The sequence below is a fragment of the Schistocerca americana genome, chromosome 1 (genome assembly GCF_021461395.2).
Source record: "Schistocerca americana isolate TAMUIC-IGC-003095 chromosome 1, iqSchAmer2.1, whole genome shotgun sequence".
NCBI classification, from domain to species: Eukaryota; Metazoa; Arthropoda; class Insecta; order Orthoptera; family Acrididae; genus Schistocerca; species Schistocerca americana.
This window is the reverse complement of record NC_060119.1, coordinates 347,259,888-347,280,379: the sequence shown is the minus strand read 5'-3', so window position 1 is coordinate 347,280,379 and position 20,492 is coordinate 347,259,888. Positions and strand designations below refer to the sequence as shown.

At 38.3% G+C, this 20,492-nt stretch overlaps 1 protein-coding gene across 6 annotated transcripts in view; it reads right to left on the bottom strand.

The window, feature by feature from the left end:
* Positions 1 to 20,492, bottom strand: part of LOC124599373 (maternal effect protein staufen-like) — a 253,006-nt gene that overhangs the window by 194,665 nt on the left and 37,849 nt on the right. The window lies entirely within an intron of this gene.

Below are 20,492 nucleotides of genomic sequence, written 5' to 3'. Positions count from 1 at the left end.
AATTATGCTTACATACAGTCAATGAATTTATTGTTATAGTAGGAGAAGAGAATGGAGAAGAGTGTTAGTCCTCCTCAGTCATTCAGATATTGTGTGGCACAAATACCATCATGAAGAATAGCCTTGCAGAAAGTAGAACATGACAAATATACACTGATTGACAGAGCAACTACTGAAGGAAACATCTGTAACAGAGACTAAAAACCTAGTTATAACCTGTGTTAACTAATCATATGGATTATTGTGAGAATTACTTCTAGATTCCTATATATCAGGAGAAAATCAGGTACTCTGGGGAAAAAAGTGCTTTTCTTCTTACATTATTTAGCTGCTGTTTTCATATAACATTTAGTGACTCAGCAGTGATATGGTCTGGGTTCAAACCTTAGTCCTAGGTTTATCAACTGGCACTTATCACTTCTTTCAATTTTGGCAATATTTATACATGTTGAAAATGTTGAGCTGTATCATGGTTTAGAGTTCATGTTAGACTATAGGTCCCTTTATAAGTGACTGGGTAACTACTCAATGTTCAGAGGGAAGCAGAGGCAGATTCACTTCGAAGTGAGCAGTGCCTAGTAAAATACTGTGGTGTTCAAATTAACCTTCAGGATGATGACAGATTATCTGTTTAATATAGACATTAGTGTCACCAGAACTTACATCTGTTGTACATGGGGGAGAGTACTTTCTTTATTTTGAAAATCAGGGGCTTTTCAATTTACTGTTTGATGTCTCCCGACAACTTGCTCATCAGAACATGACACTTAATTTCTGAATCCTACATGGAGACACTATTTTTATATAGAAATTATATTTACTTCTGGTACTGTTGTGATAACTGTCACAACTCATCCTACATTCATTCTTATTATCAACGACAAATACCATTACAGAGTGCATGTGTTGGCATATTTAGATCAAGGTTAACAGAGCACCTTCTGGAAAATTTCAGTTATCACCATTACATAATGTCCTTCTTGCACACTTTTGTGGGAAAAAAAAAAACTTTTTGACTTGATCAGCATCGCTCCAGAAGAATGCACTTTAGAAAAGTTTTGAATGAAAGTATGCCAACCATCTCAAACTGTATCAACAATAATATCTAGCAATTTATCATACAGCATTGTATATAATCTAGGGCCGTTGCTCTCTACTTTTGTGTTGGGAATGACAGAAAATGACTTTTCCTACGATTAAAAAATTACATTATTTGCCTATTCTATTATTTTCCATATCATAAGTAGACTTCATTCACAGAAGGGGAAGGCTGTTAACAACATACCACTTCAGTGACCCTTGTAGAACTTTCACTAACTACACAATACCAGGCATTGGTATGCTCACAGAAAATATGAACAGGGTAATTTTTCTTGTTTAGTTCTACGAGAAATTAGCTCATGACAGCATACTGTCACCTTAATACATCCAGGAAACTTAAAATAGCAGTTACTGAAAGATATGCATTTGAAAATCTCTCAGAATAATAAACCTTCACTGTACCGGTACATTAAGTATTTGAAATAATTCTTATGTGATGTATTTATTTAGTTTGGAAACATCCACAGTTTTTGGTTTGTTCCGATTTACCTTTAAAAACTGATTTCTTTTTACTAAAAACAGAGATATCTAGTTGTTGCAGTGGTCCAGATGGTGTGTTACCTACTTGTAATTTCCAAACTAAACATATTTATTTCCAAGGAAATGCATAGCAATGTTGAAACATGTGAGAACTGTTCTACTCATACACTACAATGTTAAATGTTCAATACATCTTAAAACATACCGAAATGTTTGAAAATAAATGTTATTGTCAGAGGACATTCAGATGTCTCACATCCTTCTGGACCTCCTTGATTGATACGTTTTTGTAAAATGGCCAATATCTTAATCCTAGTGTGGAAAGCATTGACTTGAGCACTTTAACAAGGACTAAAGATCACTGTTTTTGCTCCAGAGGGGCAACTGTAGGATTCAACATCAGCAGAACTTCTTCACTCGGGTTTTCGGATGTTCTTTTTTCCATTATTATATCCACAAAAGTTTTATGTATTCCAAGTGTTTTCAGAAACATTTCCTTACAAACTCAGACCTGTTCTCTTCTTCACAGCAAGTAGAAGACAACAGTGAAGTTTATGTTTGAATTTCCTTGTGTGCTAGTCTTTGTAAAGAAGCATATTATTATCATCATATCTGTTCATCATTTCACCCACGCCAAAAATCCTGCATCAAGAGGATCGAAGCAGACAAGAAGAATTTGTGTGAGCAGAGTAGGGCTGATCCGGAACCGATATTGTCATATCAAGCTCTATGCACAATAACGGTAACAGAAAAAAGAAGTATGTACATTTAAATGATTAACAATAATCTAAAAATGTAACGACTTTAAAGGTCTGTTGATATTATTACCAGTTCACTCAGGATGTGTGTACCTTCCAATTTTTTTGATTATTCAAGCAGCAGTTATTAATCAGTTTCCATTATATTTTATCTTCGACCCCATATTCTATGCCACTATTCATCTTTCTGAATAATTTGTCCACACTATTGTGATAAAATCCCTTCCTTTCTGCATGTGTACACTTTCTATAAGAATCCTTTTGCCAGATGTCTCGACATGGATCTTTTATGCATACTCCTGGAACATGCTACATTCTGATGAAACTGCTGTCTGGCTTTGGAAGTTTTGAATGTTTTAATTTTTATTTCTGATGTTGCTTCTTGGAGATGTGCTTCTCTCATGCCTTTTAAAATTCTGTTCTTTAAAAGACTGCACTTCAGTAATGTCATCTTCAGTTGCTCTTTCCAATGGCTCTTGTTATATATCATTAGCGTTTAAATGCTTCGAACTCACTCTCTCTCTTCTTAGTGGCTCTTTGTCTGATTCATCATGAGACATTTCAGATGGTGAATCTGAACTGTTGCTAAACTGGCAGGCAAAGTAGGGGGCAAACTGGCTGATTCTTGTGGTTTTATTCTAAGAACATGCAAAGAGCCAATGCTACATACAGAAGTATGAACTAGTTTATTGGTTCATGGAATACATAACAACGGCAAAGTGCTTATAACCTTACTGGCCAGAACATAAGTTCAATCATGGTACATATTATATATTACATTTCCCTTTTCTGAAAAAACAAAGCATTTTAACTGCTACCCATTACTTTTGTATGAAAAAATAATAAAAAAGCATTTGGCTTTTTAATAACTCTGTCATACTTAGATCATGAAACAGTTCTGGAATTCCCAGGTTTCCTCACATATAACTTGACACTCTCTTGTTTTGCATAAGCTCACCTCTCAGTTGCAAGCTGCTTCCACTCCACTGGACCTCTTCAGGGATGACAACAAATTCTGGTTTGATGAAAGCATCTGCCAGTCAAACATGCTGAGTATTATGTCTGTGCAGCTTTCCATCATATATTTTACCACAACTGGTCTCAGATAATCTGAGAAATTCTTCTCCTTTTCAGTTCATATGACCGAACTGAATATTAACATTGTCACCTGGCTGGTATCTAATTTTTTTTTTCAATTTTGACTAACTTCTTGTGGCTTTATTACTTGTGGACTGAAAGCTTCTAGCACATGGGTAGCAGGGTTCTTGTTTTCCTCGAGAATTCTCGTTGATCAGGTGACCCAAACTCTTTATTCTGTGGTGTGTTTCAATAAATGAGGAGTGCTAAACAGGTGTTTGTTTTATCCACTGAACACTGTAACCAAAACTACTTCTCTGGTACTGCTTGGAATCTCATAAAATTAAAAAAAAAAAAATAATAATAAATGAAATAAAATAAAATAAAAGCAACCGTCCACTGTCAGTAAATATTCTTGTTTTCAAGAAATAAACAAACGTATCTGCAGCAATTACTTATCCTGGATAGTTTGGCATTGTTTTCACTATAATGGATTAATGTATCTCATTTCTTGAACACCGTTAGCAAACATTAAATATTGAAATGTAATTCCTGATGTCTTGTGTCATGTTTTCCACCACACAAATTCTTTAGCTTTTTTGCAACAACTTTCTATGACAAGGTGGTGTCCATGAACTGATATAAGTTTCCTATCAATTAATTGTACTGATATAATTATCTTTTGTCCTTTGATGACAATTCCTTCAGCACAGCGGTATTGTCTATAATGAAAAAGACATTCTTGGGACACTCCCTTAATTGTATCTGGAAATCCTTGCATTACATATGGTAGAAGTAATCGTAATTCTTTATCTTTAAATGAAGTTTCTTTCAGGTAAATCAGAAACTCTTCACTGACAGATAAAACTGTCAGTATTTCTAGTCCTTCCAATTCTGCTTTATCTTCTTGTTCTTTGCAGTCTCTACTTAGAACATTGGCATATCTGAGTCTTCAGAATAAATTACTTTAATAGCATAGGGAAAATCTTCAAAAATTATGCACTGCAGGTGAACCTTACAATGATTAAAAAAAAAAGTCCCCAGTTGTTTATGATCAGCTTCAATAATCAATTTTTTGCCATAAATATATGCATGGAAGTTTTTGACTGTGAATTTAACTGTCACCCCCTCACTATCTATTTGTGGATATAACTGTTGCGGTGGTGATATTGACTTTGCAGCATATGCAACTTGTTGTTCACCTTGCAATAGGACAGCTCCTATAGCTTTCTAGCTGGTGTCAACTGACAATTTCACATCTTCACTTGTGTCATAATAACAAAGTACTGGAGGGTTGTGAGACATTCTTCTATTTTGTTAAGTGCTTGCTCCTGTGTCAAATCTCATTTCCATTCAGCTTCTTCCCTTAGGTGCTGGCGCAATGGGTCTGTCAGTTCAGAAAGATTTGGTATATATCCCTAAAAGATGTTGGAGCCGCTTTTCTTATTTTGAGGAGTTTGAAGTTCCTTAATGGCACTTCTTTATCAGGATGACGTCCATCCTCTGCTAAAATATGTCCTAAGAATTTAATTTCCGTCACACCAAATTCACATTTGTTTTTATTCAGTTTAATGCCTGCATTTTTCTTATCTCTGTAGAACTCGCTCCATTGCTTCACCAAGTTCTTTAATTGTATTTGCACAAAACAAAATTTCATTGACAAAAACATTCCACATTCTTTGATTCCATTTAGGATTTTAGGTATGATTTGCTGAAAAATTTCTGGGGCTGAGACTAAACCAAATGGTAATATTAAGCCAAACAGTAATCTTGTGCAAATGAATCTGCCCCATGACGTGCAAAACATTAAATAAGTTCTGTCCGTAACTGATTGGCCAAAGTTCTTTTGCACACTTTAAAAAGTGAAATATTTTGTTTACCTCACCACTGTACTAACTTCCTTCAATGTCTCCATTGGATACAGGTGTCAAAGAATATTTTTATTACTTTCACTTCGATCCAAGCAAATATGAAGTTTCCCTTTTTTTGTAAGACTATCATACACTAGGGTGTCTACAGATTTTCAGAGGATCAGATTCATGACCTTTTTATTACCTCTTTAGTTACATTCACAATCTCTCGAAAAAATGCATGGTACAAAGACAAAAACAGTTTTTTATGAACCTGAAAGCTGCTTGGAATGAATGCAGAATGTAATAATTCTTGTGCAACTTAAAATGTATATCAGCATGAATAATGTAATTATGTATGACTTCTGGCATACTATTCATCAAATGCTATAAAAACATTAAAATCTCACATTGGATGAGTTACAACTATTAATTCAGATTTATTTATCATCACATCAACTATGTCAAACGTTAAACTTCACTGTGAAAGATTTAGAGTCAAAGTTTCTTAACTAAACTTAAAATTTCAACATCTGAAACGTCAGGGGCTTCTTTTGCTTTTCCTACAATCATTCATTTTTTTATTTTTGAGCACTTATTTTTTGAACTGTTCTTTTACGACTGGCCACTTTATTTTTGCCAGATTTCTTCTTTTTAAGGTTTCTACTCTTTTTGATGGAGCATTCTTCACAGCTAGTAAGGGCCACATTTAGTTGTTTCTCACTATTAAATAAATCACCTAATGATTGTATTGCGAACATTTCTTTCTGCAATAACTGTACCGCCTTTTAAGTTTTTGGCTAAAACTTCTTTGTTAACAGAAATTTGATTCAGTCATGCTTCACACTTTGCAGTAAATTCATCAGAAAATGATGAAGCTTGTCCTTCTTAGGATTGAATTGCTTCAGTTGTTTTTCCGAATATTCACAAAATTCAAAGTATTCTCTCTTCACTACATCAGCTACTGATGGAGTCACGCTTTGACACAAATTCTTCCAATGCAATTATCACTTGAGAATTTCTTAGGTGATAAACATGAGCCATCTTTGACTGTCTTTAATTTCAAAGGACTCTTCTCAGCAATTTTTAGATACAGACTTTGCAAAAACCTGTGCACTCATGTCCGAAAAAATGTATATCCTTTTCTGTGTAGTTCTTGCTAGCAGCCGTACTCATCTGCTAATGTTCATTGCCAGCTGTGCAGCATACTATGAACCAGTGTTTACTGCACTATTATCTGCTCTGTCACTGAATGTGCTGTCACTATTTGTGTTCTGTTGTGCCATTATTGTTTTTCATTATTTAACATGTCAATTTCGATATCACGAAGTATTTAATTGATGATTACATCCATTGTGCACATTGCTGCTTTCTTGGAAGCTCAAAGCACAAGTCTGTGTCGCCTGTACTACATACTTACAACACATGGAGATAGAGTCTGTCTCCCCCTCCCCCACACACTACACCTCTTCCCACAGCAAACACCATGCAGTCTATCCACTCTACCCCTCAACAGATGCCAGGTTATAGTCTAGAAGTAGCACTAATATAGTGTGGGAAACGTTTTGGCTAGTGAGAAATAAATTTAACTCTGATCATCCTTAGCACCCTTAATATGAGATTAAAATTACAGTAGTTTTACAATAATTATCAAAAACCTTTAAGGGAATGTCCTTCTCAAAAAGGCGTGGATTAAAGAGATTTCAACAGATGAGAAAGAGGACAGGAATAAAAATGAACTGCCGAGTACAACACTTTTGGGGTAGCTAACCTGCTATTCCCTTCTAGAACCACACCTGACTGACACATAAAACAAGTCATGACCACCCACTCAATTTCATTACCTTTTCATTACTTTCATGACCACCTGTTCATTTTCATTCCTTTTTCATGACTTTCATGACCTGTAGACACCCTGTACACTGAGGTGATGGAAGTCATAGGATACATCCTACTGTGTCGGACCTCCTTTTGCTTGGTGTAGTGCAGCAACCCAACATGGCACAGGATCAATAAGGTGTCAGAAGCCCCACACAGAAATATTGAAGCATGCTGCCTTTATAGACATCCATAATTGCAAATGTGTTGCCGATGCAGAACTTTGTGCATGAACTGACATCTCAATTATGTCCCATAAATGTTCAGTGTGATTCATGTCTGATGAACTGGATGGCCAAACCATTCGCTTGAATTGTCTAGAATGTCCTTCAAAAAAACGGCAAACAATTATAGCCCCCTAAAAATCTCATCGTTGTTTGGAAACATGAAGTCCATGAATGGCTGCAAGTGGTCTCCAAGTAATCTAGCAATCATTTCCAGTCAATGATAGTTTCACTTTAACCAGTGGACCCAGTTCATTCCATGTAAATACATTCCACATGGTTACCAGCTTGCACAGTTCCTTGTTGACATCTTAGGTCCATAGCTTCAGGAGTCTGCACCACACTCAAACCTCGTCATCAGCTCTTACCAAATCAAATCATTACTTCTCCTACCAAGCCACAGTTCTCCAGTCATTTGGGGTCTGACAAATATGGTCCCAGACCCAGGAGAGGCCCTGCAGACAAGGTTAAGCTTTTAGCAAAGGCTCTCATGTCAGTCATCTGCTGCCATAGTCCATTAATAACAAATTTTGCTATGCTGTCCTAACAGATACATTTGTCGCATGTCCCACATTGATTTATGCTGTTATTTCATACAGTGTAGCACTGACAAATCTGCACCAACACCGTTGCTCTAGGACACTGAGTGAAGGATGTTGGCCACTGGGATTGTATGTGGTGAGAGCTAATGCCTAAAATTTGGTATTCTTGGCACACCCTTGACACTGTGGGCTTGGATTCTCAAATTCTCTAATTATTTCCAAATAGGACTGTCCCATGTGTCTAGCTCCAACTACCATTCTGCCTTCAGAATCTGTTAAACCCTGACATAAGGCCACAATCATGTTGGAAACCTATTCATATAAATCATCTGAGTGCAAATGAAAATTCCGTCAATGCCATTTTATACCTTGCATACGTGACACTATAGCCATCTGTAAATGTTCATACCATTACCTCTTAACTTCTGGCACCTCAATGTAGGTGAAACTGCACGTGCATCTTGTTCTACAAGCTTGATTAGTCCCATTTCAAACGTTAGTTAAATCTCATATTTGGTTTCTCAATTTATGTGGGATCCTCCTCGAATAGTGAATCTTTAAGTCAGGACCTTCATTGAGGACTGTGTCATAAACAAAATCTTTAACACATCCCAAGCCTGATAAAATTTTCTCATCAGGAATGTAGGCTGCTGGCACATTTACTTTTGCCTGCTCATTCTTTTTATCAGATTCAGTTTCGAACATGTTTATTGTCCTAAGAATACATGAAAAATCAGGCTCCACCACTACAAAGTTCACATCTGCTAACCTGTTTCCGATGGTACAGAAGAGAGTGGGTTCTCCCACAACATCTACCTTACTTTTATTACATGTAAGATGCTTTTTTGTCTCTGAATCTGATAATAAGGCACACACTTTGTTTGCTAATTTTTCTGGTTATGACAATAAATAGAGCACCTGTGTTGTGTTTGGCTTTTACTCTTACTTTAATTTTAAAAAAATTACAATTTTACACCAGTTCTTGTCAAAATTATAATTATTTCACTGGAAGATTGGCTTTCGCCTATGGCCACATTATTAACCGTTTTTACTTTACTTTTACACTTGTTTGCTCTAGTGACCATTTGGCGACAATTCTGACATTTGCTATCAAACCCTAAACATTTCTTAATGTGGCGACCTTGTACAGTCTTTTATTATTTTTACTTTTACATTAGCACATCGTTTCCAGCCATTTCTGGACTTGGCATTTGTTATTACATCTAATGTTTCGTTTCTGAGCTAATAATAGTCATCTGCTTTGATGCTAATTCACATGTTTTACAAATACAATTTAAATTATCCAGAGTGAGATCTGTCAGGGTCAACATCGTTTTTCTAATTTCTTCACTGCGAATACCTATGACTATTTTGTCTTGTAAAATTGTACTCAATAAGTTTCCGTATTAACAAGATTTACTTTTATCAATAGCGGTAGTGTATAATTCATCAAATGTTTCAACATTTCACCCTGTCTTTGTAGTAAGGAGCTGAATATTTACATCTGAAATGTTATGTTCATTTCTGGGATAAAGTAATCATAGAACTTTTTCAATACCAATTGGAGATTTTGTTCTTAACTGGCACCAATTTCACACATATTATAAATAACTAAGGCATTACTACTAATCACAGACATAAATACTGCTAACTGCATATTTACTGGATTGTAATTTATTTGGATTGATTTGTTGCTTCCACAGTTTCCAGACTCATGTTTTCTACACTCACCATGAATGGTTTTGGTGGATGTAATCGCATCACAGGACTACTGTTTGTCAGAATTTCAGTTTCTGTATCTGTATTGGTGCTGTTGATGAACATTATATATGTAATAATGGAAAAGTGTGTATATCTTATTGCCCAGACTACAAGTACAGTCATGGCACATATTACACGTGCTTGAGAATACTGTCTGTGTTATATTTAAACCATTACCTACTTTTCAGCTTAACAAAGATACCAAAAAAACGAAGACTACAATTTTTATGTTTCCACTTAGTGCCCATAGAAAATGGAGAAAACAGAAAAGAAGCACTGCAATACGATTTCTACACTACGGTACTCTAGAAGAATATTGTAATACATTGGTTCCCAACCTTTCTGTGACCATTATGCCTCAGTGTAATCTGATGTCAGTTAGTACACCCCCCCCCCCCCCCCCAGCCAGAAAATGGAGAAAACAGAAAAGAAGCACTGCAATACGATTTCTACACTACGGTACTCTAGAAGAATATTGTAATACATTGGTTCCCAACCTTTCTGTGACCATTATGCCTCAGTGTAATCTGATCTGATGTCAGTTAGTACACCCCCCCCCCCCCCCCAGCCCCGCCTTATCATACACCGACTCGCACCATCGTAATTAATAATTAATGCCAATGCCTTGTGTCTGACCACTGCTACTAATAATAATAATGACAACAATAATAATAATAATATTGTTGTGGTATCTGGTAGAATTGAACATTTACTTCCAAATAAAACACATCTTCACAGGATAGCTTGCAAATGTGGAAGGCTGAACAGTTAACTGTTGAGAGAGGCATGGAATAGTCTGTCTCACTTACATCAAAGACTAATTATAACGATGAATACCAGTCACATGGAATGTTCATACACCACTGTAAACTCCCCTCCTAGTGTTAACAATATCGCATATTAAACTTCACACATAGCCCTGCACACGTTACCACAGCTTTTTTTTAAACCTGGCATTATGCCATTGGAGCCAGTGGTTACAGCAGGATGTGAGGTACCAGTCTTCAATGTCATTTTCTTCTCCAAGGCACCTGGCATCTGTAGTCTCTCGTGGTGGCTCTGGGGTATGAGGTTGTTTTCTGGTGCTACATTCGTATCTTCTCGTTCGCCTCCTGCAATCCTTGCTAAGTCCAAGGCATTGAAAAATACGGGCTTGAGTTGGTCTGGTGCAACAGTAGTAGGCATACCATTTACTCTAACCTGGAATGTGTGGCCACCTCTGCTAATCACCGGATATGGTCCCTCATATGATGGCTGCAACAGTTTGGGTACTGCATTGTGTAAGAAAACGTGCGTGCAGTTCTCAAGATCTGTGAAGACAAACAAGTGTCCCCCAGCCTGACTTCTGGGTGCTGTTGGCATATGTGCTCTTGTTATCTAGCAGCAAAGTCTGATCTATCAACTGTACCGTCTGCAATGCTGTGCAAGAATTCTCCTCTGCCTGTACACTAACTCTGTTGCTGTGCTTTTAGATTGATTTTGAATAATGCCGTAGTCCGAGGAATACAATTGGTAGTGCCTCCATCCAATTCTGCATCGTGTGACTTCTCAGAGCTGCTTTCCATAGGCAATGCAGGCTTCAACTATACCATTTGATGCAGGATGATAGGCTGTGGTGCGTATATGCTTTATGCCTAACAATGTAGTTAATGCTCTGAAAAGATAGGCTTCGAACTGTAATCCCTGCTATGTGGAAATCCATAGTGGTATGCCAACTCGGGCAATCCAATCGCAAAAAAATGTCTGCGCCAGTTTTGGCTGTGATATCTTTCATGGGGAATGCTTCAGGCAGCCACGTAAATCAGTTCACAACTGTAAGACAATAATTATAGCCTTCTGAGACTGTGCGCGGGCCTACAATATCGATGTGCAGAGGCTCGAAATGTTGATACGGCAGCAGAGATGTGCCTAGCAGTGCTCTGACGTGCTGTGTGATCTTGTTCCTCCGATACGCAATGCATAGCTTGACAAATGTTTTGAGGTCTGCATGCATTCCAAGTCAGGCGAAACTTTGTTTGAGCAATCTAATAGTGGCTCATACTCCTGGATGTGCCACATTGTATACTTATGTAATTGTGTGTGCTTTAACATGTTGCGGCACAAATGGACATACTTCCACTCCGGATAGGTCACAATACAGTTCAATATTCGCTTCAGGCACTGCAGCACGTTGCCTTGGCGATGCTTTCTTTGGTTTTACAGCAAAGGTATAAGTTAGCAGCTTGTGATATGTATAAATAGTGAACTGTCAACCCTCTAGCAAGTGCCTGAATTTCTTTACCATGGCGTAAGCTGCTTACGGTTCGCGGTCATAGGTTGCCCAACGTTTGCTGTGAAGGTGACAACTTCGGACTGAAGAATGCTATGGGCTGTCAGCAATGCTTAATCTGCTGTTTTAGAACAGTGCCAATGGCTGTAGACAATGCATCAACCATAAGTGTAAGTGGAGTTTGTCCACAGGATGTGCTAACTGTGCAACCTCTGCAAATGGCTGCTTTTAAGCTTGACATGCATCATCTGCTTTGCTTGTCCAAAGCAATTTGTCGTTCGGCTATGGTGTGCCCTTAATAAATTCATGCGTAATTGTATACAAATCTTTGGTAAAAATCCTAAGAACCGGCATAGCTCTCTGATTGTAATGGGTGAGGGTACTTCTTTATGGCTTCCACTATCGTGCAGCGATTGAATACCATGCACGTCTACTGAACAGCCCAGAAACTGCACTTCTCTCACTCCAAAAGTACACTTTGAAGCATTAATTATGAAGCCTTGTATGCGTAAAGGATTGAGAACCTGAGCCAGATGATTTAATTTTTTTTTTTTTTCCCATTGCAAACATCACCAAAATATCATCTATGTAAACATAGCAGAAGTCTAAGTCCCTAGTGATCTCATCCATGAAACGTTGAAACGTCTGTGCTGCGTTGTACAGACCAAAAGACACCGTAGTGAACTCTAATAGACCGAAAGGTGTCTGCTGCCTGCAGACTAGATCAATAGTGGAAAATATAGCCTTACTATGAACATTGGCAGAGAAGTGGCACTGGGTACTGATCCGGGATGGTCCTCACATTGAGCTGTCTGTAATCACCACATGGACGTCATTCGTTCTTCTTCTTTGGTACCACATGGGCAGGGGCTGCCCAGCTGCTACTCAAAACTCTGAAAATGCCCATTGACAGCATGCTGTGGAATTCCTGCTTCACCCCTCGCAACTCCTCTGGCATCAAATGTCGAGGTGTAGTGTGAGATGGCGAGCTTGGCGTGGTCAAAATGTGATGTACCATTGTGTGTTTAACCAGTGAGGGAGTAGGCGACTGCTGCATGATTTTTGGGAAATCCTTGTAGTAATCGTGTATACAGTGCATCTCTTTCTACCGTACGTACCGTCATCATAGTGATGCAACACATCTTCCCTGGAGTATGCAGGTTTGTAGTGGAATTGATGAGCTGCTTGCGTCGGAAGTCAGGTATCAGATAATAAAAGAATAAAAAAGGATAAGCTGCGATATATCCACTACTGTGAAGTGCCACTCAAATGTACAGCATAGTCCAAGATTAAGCAACAATGTGAGCTGACCGTATGTTTTAATCATATAGTTGTTGGTGCCAAACAGACACGAATCATCACAGCTCTGGCATGGTACACAAATAGTTCTGTCCGTGTCCACTAGGTACTGTACTTTCGTGTTGCGATCTGTTACAAGAAGTTGACATGCATTACCGGTATGAGTAGTTGTTGCAGCTACACTTTCTGCTTCATGTTTCCACTTGCATGGTGACGTACACTTTCGCGTACTGTTGCCGAATTACTTATGGTACCAACAGAAATTTTGTGCCAATGGCAATCGGTTACAACTTCTTGACAACCGGCGACACAGTCGATGATGTGTGTGCATTGTTTATAATGTGGCTATTTGCATGGTAAGCTCTGCTAATTGGAACTAGAGCAATACTGGTGTTACTGCAGATGTATTCTCTTGCCGTGGGGTCAGTGTTGACACCTTTGTTGCAGGATACGTCTCAACAATCCTGTCCGCTGTTTGCACAAGTGCCTTTAAATCACCCGAGCACACTGTCAGAATTTTTTGAGTGTCACAGGGTAATCGGTACAACCAAATATTGTGGAGCATGTCGTTGCTCACTATGTTGCTTGCCAATGTGTGCAAATTGCATAAAAGTTGTGACGAGATTCGATTGCCGAGCTCCTCAGTCCGTAAAAGCTTCTCTAGTCACGTCACTTCCAATTGTGATAGGGGCGTCACTAGCAAGTTCTCAATTGACACACACAGTTCGACATTGGGTGGTGCAGCAAGGATATCTTGAACCTCAGCAGCTAAGTGTTCTGTTACTGCTGCAACTACATAGCTATACTCAGTTTTGTCTGCTGATATCTGTGCAAGGATGAACTGGCTTTGAAGCTGTGCAGATTGTCCACTTTCAGGCGAAAATGAGCGCAGTGCAGCAGATGTGGAAGTAATTAACATTCACATTACGATGCAGTGCGCAACGCTGAAGCCGATGCATTCGTGTTGTTGTGTTATCGTCGGGCTCACCAAATATGAGGTATCTGGTAGAGTTGAACACTTATTTCATCTATACATGACAGCTTGCAAGTGTGGAAGGCTGAATGATTAACTGTTAAGAGAGGCATGGCATCATCTATTTCACTCATGTCAAAGAGTAACTATAATGACAAATACTAGTCACATGGAATGTTTATATGCCACTGTACACTCAAGTTTACAGGGACAGAATGCAATGCTACACTGTGTAGATCCTACAGCAGTGTAGTACCTATTACAAAGTTATTGTTGTATTGTGCTATCAATTACTTCATTTACTATTGTGAATCAAATATTGAAGCAATATCTGATCAATTGTGCGAGCAACATACAACTTGGAGAAGATATTTTCACAAGATATTTAAGCATATATGATTTGTGTGTCTAAATTTTATTGTTATACATACATGGTACAAAGTATGTGTGTAGGGAACGTTCTATCTGAGAAACATGGTGTTCAGACATTTGTTACACAAATTATAGCCCCACCATATTGTATCATTTGTTAATGCTAGTAATTGATGGGGAGGGGGTGGGGGAGGGAGGGGGGGGGGAGATTACTTATTGATAACCTTCATAATCAACATTACAGTCTAATGAAACTGTGATAATAGTAATGGCCTATTAAAAATAATTTAGTTTCATGACTTAAATAAGGTTAAACCATTTTGGTTTTACACCTCAGAAAATTACATTTTACCCCTCAGGGAGATAATTACCCCCAGAATCACTGTTACAACACATGCCAGCCTGAGACTAAGTTCCCTAGAATAGCTTCCACCATCTTTTCCGTCCGGAACTCCTAACAAATTAAAATACAAGCAGTACTTACAAATTGTAAAACAAACGTCAAAGGTAGATGCATTGAGTGTTAATTAGCTAACCATCCAAAGAATATACAAAGTAAAATGGCAAGAAGCTGCCTTCATGATTAATACTATCTTTGTAATGGCGTATAATAAAAATTTTCAATATATATTTTTTCTTTTCAGTTTGTTCAAAATGAAATTTGGATTTTAAGCATAATGTGGAGAAATTACTTTTTTGTCTATAATAGTAACACTCTTCTCAATTATGTCTACTATATGCTTTTCATCTCTTAAATATGTAGCAAATGTGGCTGCTTTTGTGGGTTTTACAGTGTTCTTTATATTGTGTACTTATTTTTCTGCTAGTTTGTCCAATGTAAAATTCATTGCAACAGTTGCATTCTAATTTTATACATGCCTGATTGGTGGTAGTGGGGCGTCAGGTCAGACTTACTGAATGTCCTCAACTGGACTGCATGGTATCATCAGTCCAAACACTAATTTTTATTTCTTTTTTATGAAATACAAACCTAATTTTGTCAAATGTTTGATGTATAGTAAGACTGCCAATTTTTCTTTCTGCGGCTTTTCTTTTTTTTCCCCTCCTTCCTTACCTTATAGTTCAGTTGAATACACAAAAAAGATACTCACCAAGTGGCAGCTGGAGCGCCCTCCCCACACACACACACACACACACACACACACACACACACACAAAAAGGTTTTACGTATGCAAGCTTTTGGGGCCAGAGGCTCGTTATTCTGAAAGAAGGGTTGAAGGGGAAGGAAGGGGGATGAAGGAAAAACACTGGAGAAGATTAGTCAAAGCGGTACAATTCGGAAAAGTCACCCAAAACCCTGCGTCAGGGGAGACTTACCAGATGGGATGAGAAGGATAATCAATCTTTCCTCCTCGTCCTGTCTGGTAAGTCTCCCCTGACCTTGATTATTTTTGTTGTTATCTCATAATTCTTATTTTTATTATCAATACAGCTTTTATTAAATAATTCAGAATTGTATCCGTTTTCTATGGCTTTATGTCTCAATGTGTCAGACAGTGATAAGCAGATTATTGTCTACCATGACATGAAAAAATACTCGTGTGTTGTTGGAGGACATGTGGTATTATAGATTATCCCATTAGACATGGTTTGTTTTTAGAAAACTGTTATGAATCCAAGTGATCCTAAATTAAGAGCACAACTCAAAACTCATAAAAATAACATCCCTATAAGACGGACAATCGCCTACAGAGGATCTCAACTGTAGAACAAAAATTAAATAAAATAGTTAATAATAACTTTTTTCAAGAAAACCACTGAATTCATTAATCAGATTAAAAATATTAACACCCAACCAGAGAGTAAATTTCTTTCATCAGAGGTGATGAACTTGTATATAAATTCCCCAGTGCATGAAACAATTAATATTCTGAAGAACAATTTCCTAAAATATTGGAAACTTTGTCAGGAATAAATTGTTGAACTTACTGAACTTTCATAACTAATCTTATCCTTCAAGTACTTAATTTTAAATGGTAGAACCTCCAAGCAAAATAAAGACTTAGATGTGGGCTGTAGCCTAGCAGGAACATTAAGTAACATTTTTCTTAACTATCCAGAAAACATGCTTTTCAAAGAGCAATCGACATGAGCCAACAAGATAATGAATTATACAGGGTGATCAGAAACAGTCTGAAAAGTTTGTCAGTGTGTTGCAGGGTAGGTTTTGCTGAGCAATAATCGTTATGAAACAAATTTGATACATTGCACCGTTTGTGAGTTAATTAGCATTCAAGTTATCCAATCAGGCTGTTGGATGCACAGCTAAGCAGCCCGTCAGATGCAACTGGTGTCAGTTGTTTTCACAGGGTCGATGACAGTGCACGAGACTGCTCTGCCTCTTGCTGAAGTTCTATCCTTACTTCCATCCTATGGCAAATTTTTGTATTGCTCTTTTGTTCAGTTTTAGGAAAACAAATGAAGAATATGTTTGGCTCTGATGAGCCACATGAATTTGCGTGCACAGCAACCTCATTGGCTAATTTTAATGGTGGAACAATTATTTCTTAGCATAACCTATCCTGAAACACCCTTACAAGCTTTCCGGACTGTTTCTGACCACATTTTTGAACTTATGTAGATGACACAATCATTTTATTCAAAGAAACAAAAGAAGAGGCATCTAGATTTTATCAGAAATTCAATGAGCTTCACAAATACATGCAAAAATTACACAATTCATCACTGAATATGGACTAGAGAAGGGTATAAACTTTTCACACTCATCTATCAACAATGAAAATGGAAATCATACATTTAACGAACAGAGATTGCCAAATAAAAAGATAGTGACAGGCAATAATTACAATTAACACATGGACAAAAAAGAAAGAAGACTGCTTGAAAGGTTCTTATATGCGATTTGTGAATGACCTGCCACTCATTTTTGTACAAATTATAAATCCTGGTTGTGTACAAAACAGATCTGCAGCATACCCTGAGGTCTTGATTAGTCTGGAAAGTGGCAGTTGTATTTGCTATGAGCATATACATTATTGTGCAAGAATACAATCTGCTTGTACTTTGGTCGCTGTTTCTTTATATTTCCTTACAATACTGTACTGCTCCTGCAATGCGCACAGCTCTGGATTGAGGTGTTGTGACTTAGCCAGAGATTTGCAGTCAATTGTGGATGTAAACATTTCAATTGAGCGAGAGAACCCAGTGGGACATTCAAATCACCCTGAACGTGAATAACATGTATTGTAAATTTGCCATTGTAATATAGGTGGCATAGCTATCATGGCAATGCCCTGTCTGGCTTCTGAGGAAAGGCAAGTGTCAGTGGCTTGTGGTCAGTGACCTTAAGCATATGGCGAAAGTTTTATGGCAGCATAAGCAATGTAAAGCTCGCAATCATATGTCAACAAGCCTTGTTCTGCTGATGAAGGCTTCTGTCTGAAAAACAAAAGAGGTTGCCAGCACTGCTCTATTTGCTACCACAGTACAGCACCTATCACTGTTGCCAACACATCTATCATCAAAGCGAGAGGGGCCTGGGCACGGCATGGGGGACAGGATGCATCATTAGAGTAGCTTCAGAAAAGATGGTTTTCACTTTAGCAAAACCTGTCTCCAATTCTTTAGCTCACAAAATTTCATCCTCTGGTCTCAGATCACCTCTCAACAAATCATTCAATGGCACTGTCAACAATGCACGTTTGCATCTAAAATGAAATTTATTATGCCCAGGAACCATCACAACTCTTAGATTGCGACCAGCTGCGGGTGACTAGGACTTCCAACCTTCTCTTACGTCAGTTGAATTTCTTGGACGTTGATGGTGTATATGAGGAATTGCTCCTCTTGTCACTCTGAATACGCATTTTCAAGGGTTAAAAATGAGTCCCTGAAGATATGGAGTAAATGCTCCACCTGGTCTGATTCCAAAGCGGACATCAAAAAATACCATAAACAGGCACATAACAAAAATTAAGTTTGCAGGTTACCTCATCCATGAAACATTGGACTCTCTGTGCAGTTTTGCATAATCCAGATGGCACTCTCATAAACTAAGAGGCTGAATGATGTAGTAATGGCAGTTTTGACTATATCTTTGACTTGACAGGCATCTGATGATACACACACACACATACAAAGTCAATGATAGAAAAGACACATTTTCTGTGTATCTTGAATGCAAAACCTTCAGTTTACAGCATCGGATATCTATCAAGGATTGTCCTCAAATTTAATTATCGGTAGTCACTGCACAGATGCCATCCATTATTCTTCTTTGATATGACACACAGCGGTGCTTCCCAGCCACTGCTTGAAGGTCGACAAATCCTTGTGCCAACACGGACGAAAACTGTTGGTTCACTACCCTCAATTTCTCAGCTGTTAATCGATGAGACCATGTGCAAATGTGAGGTTCTGGGTAGTGAGTGTATAATGTAATGTGGTACGTTGTACAAGCATTAGCATGGGTGTATGCTTGGTAAGTTCTGGGAACAGTTTGAGAAGTTCAAAGTATGTAGATTCACTTGTGATTGTATGTACTGAATTAATTGTGATACAGCATAATTTCCCTTGGTTGGTCAATTTAGCAGTAATATCAAGGAGACTGTGATGCTGAGGTCTGCTAAAAGGCCATAAATGACCAGGGAGGGGTATCCCATGTCTGCCAGTATACACATCCACCCAAACTTGTGTCATAGACCTACACTGAGAAATAATGTCACACAACCACAAGTTTGAATCGAAGATCCATTGACAGCGAAAAGGTGGTGGTTATCATACCTGCGGTGTGTGACAGAAAAGTAACTGGATGCACCAATACTTCAGCTCCAGTATCTACTAAAAACTGCGGCTTTGTACATCACTCTACGACACATAGGTGACACAGCTGCTGCTGAGAGAGCAAGTCACCATCATCATTGAATTCCTGCTGCATTTCCCAGCTTGCATTGGGGAGGGGCAGGCTGAGGTTGAATTTTTAAGGTTACTCGGCTGAATTTTTTGTGGTACCAACAGATCTTTGCTGCTGATGGCAATTGACTGTGCCTTCTTGCCAACCAGTTGTATTGTAGGTGGTGACGAGAGTGCAAATTTTGCAAAATGGTGACTTGTGCAGTAAGCCCAGCAATTTGTGCTTGTGTAGATGTGAGGCTGCTACACAGGTGCTGTGGGCCTATAGCTGCAACACTTAAGGTATGATACATTTCAGGAATACAGTCTGAACGAGTGTGTCAGGGTTGTTAGAACACAGTGTTAACATTTTGTGTATCAGTGGTAGGCGCAACAGTCATATATTCTAAAACATACAGGGTGAGCACAAAGTCTTGCCCTGATTATAACAATTTATTACAAAATAACCGTTTGACATAATTATCTACATTTGAAGCCGTTGCATAGGTTAGTATTACTAGATTTTTTAAAGACCACTTACTATACTAAATCTCAACGTGTGCTCTCTTGGTAGCTCAGAGAATGTCGAGGCGGTATTCCAGGTCCCGCCAGGTGTTTTGTAACATTTTCTGTCACAGTACCGACAACAGCTTGTATCCTAGCTTTCAGTTCGTCGACGTCAGCAACTGGTGTGGCGAAGGCTCTGTCCTTGATATAGCCCCAGAAAAAAAAAAGTCAAGGGGTGTAATGTCTGGAGAGCGGGGTGCCCAGGGTGTTGCACCATTCCTATCTAGCCACCAATCTGGGAATGTTTCATAAAGAAAATCATGCACTATCAAAGCCCAGTGCGGAGGGCGGCGTGCTCCGTCTTGCTGGAAAATTATCCATGGTTGATATTCTTCTAACTGTGGGGCAATGAACTGTTGCAAAACATCTAAGTAAATGTTAGCAGTAATGGACTTTTCCACGAAGAAAAATGGTCCAAACACCTTGTCGTGCATGAGACCGCACCAAACATTCACTTTATGCTATCTC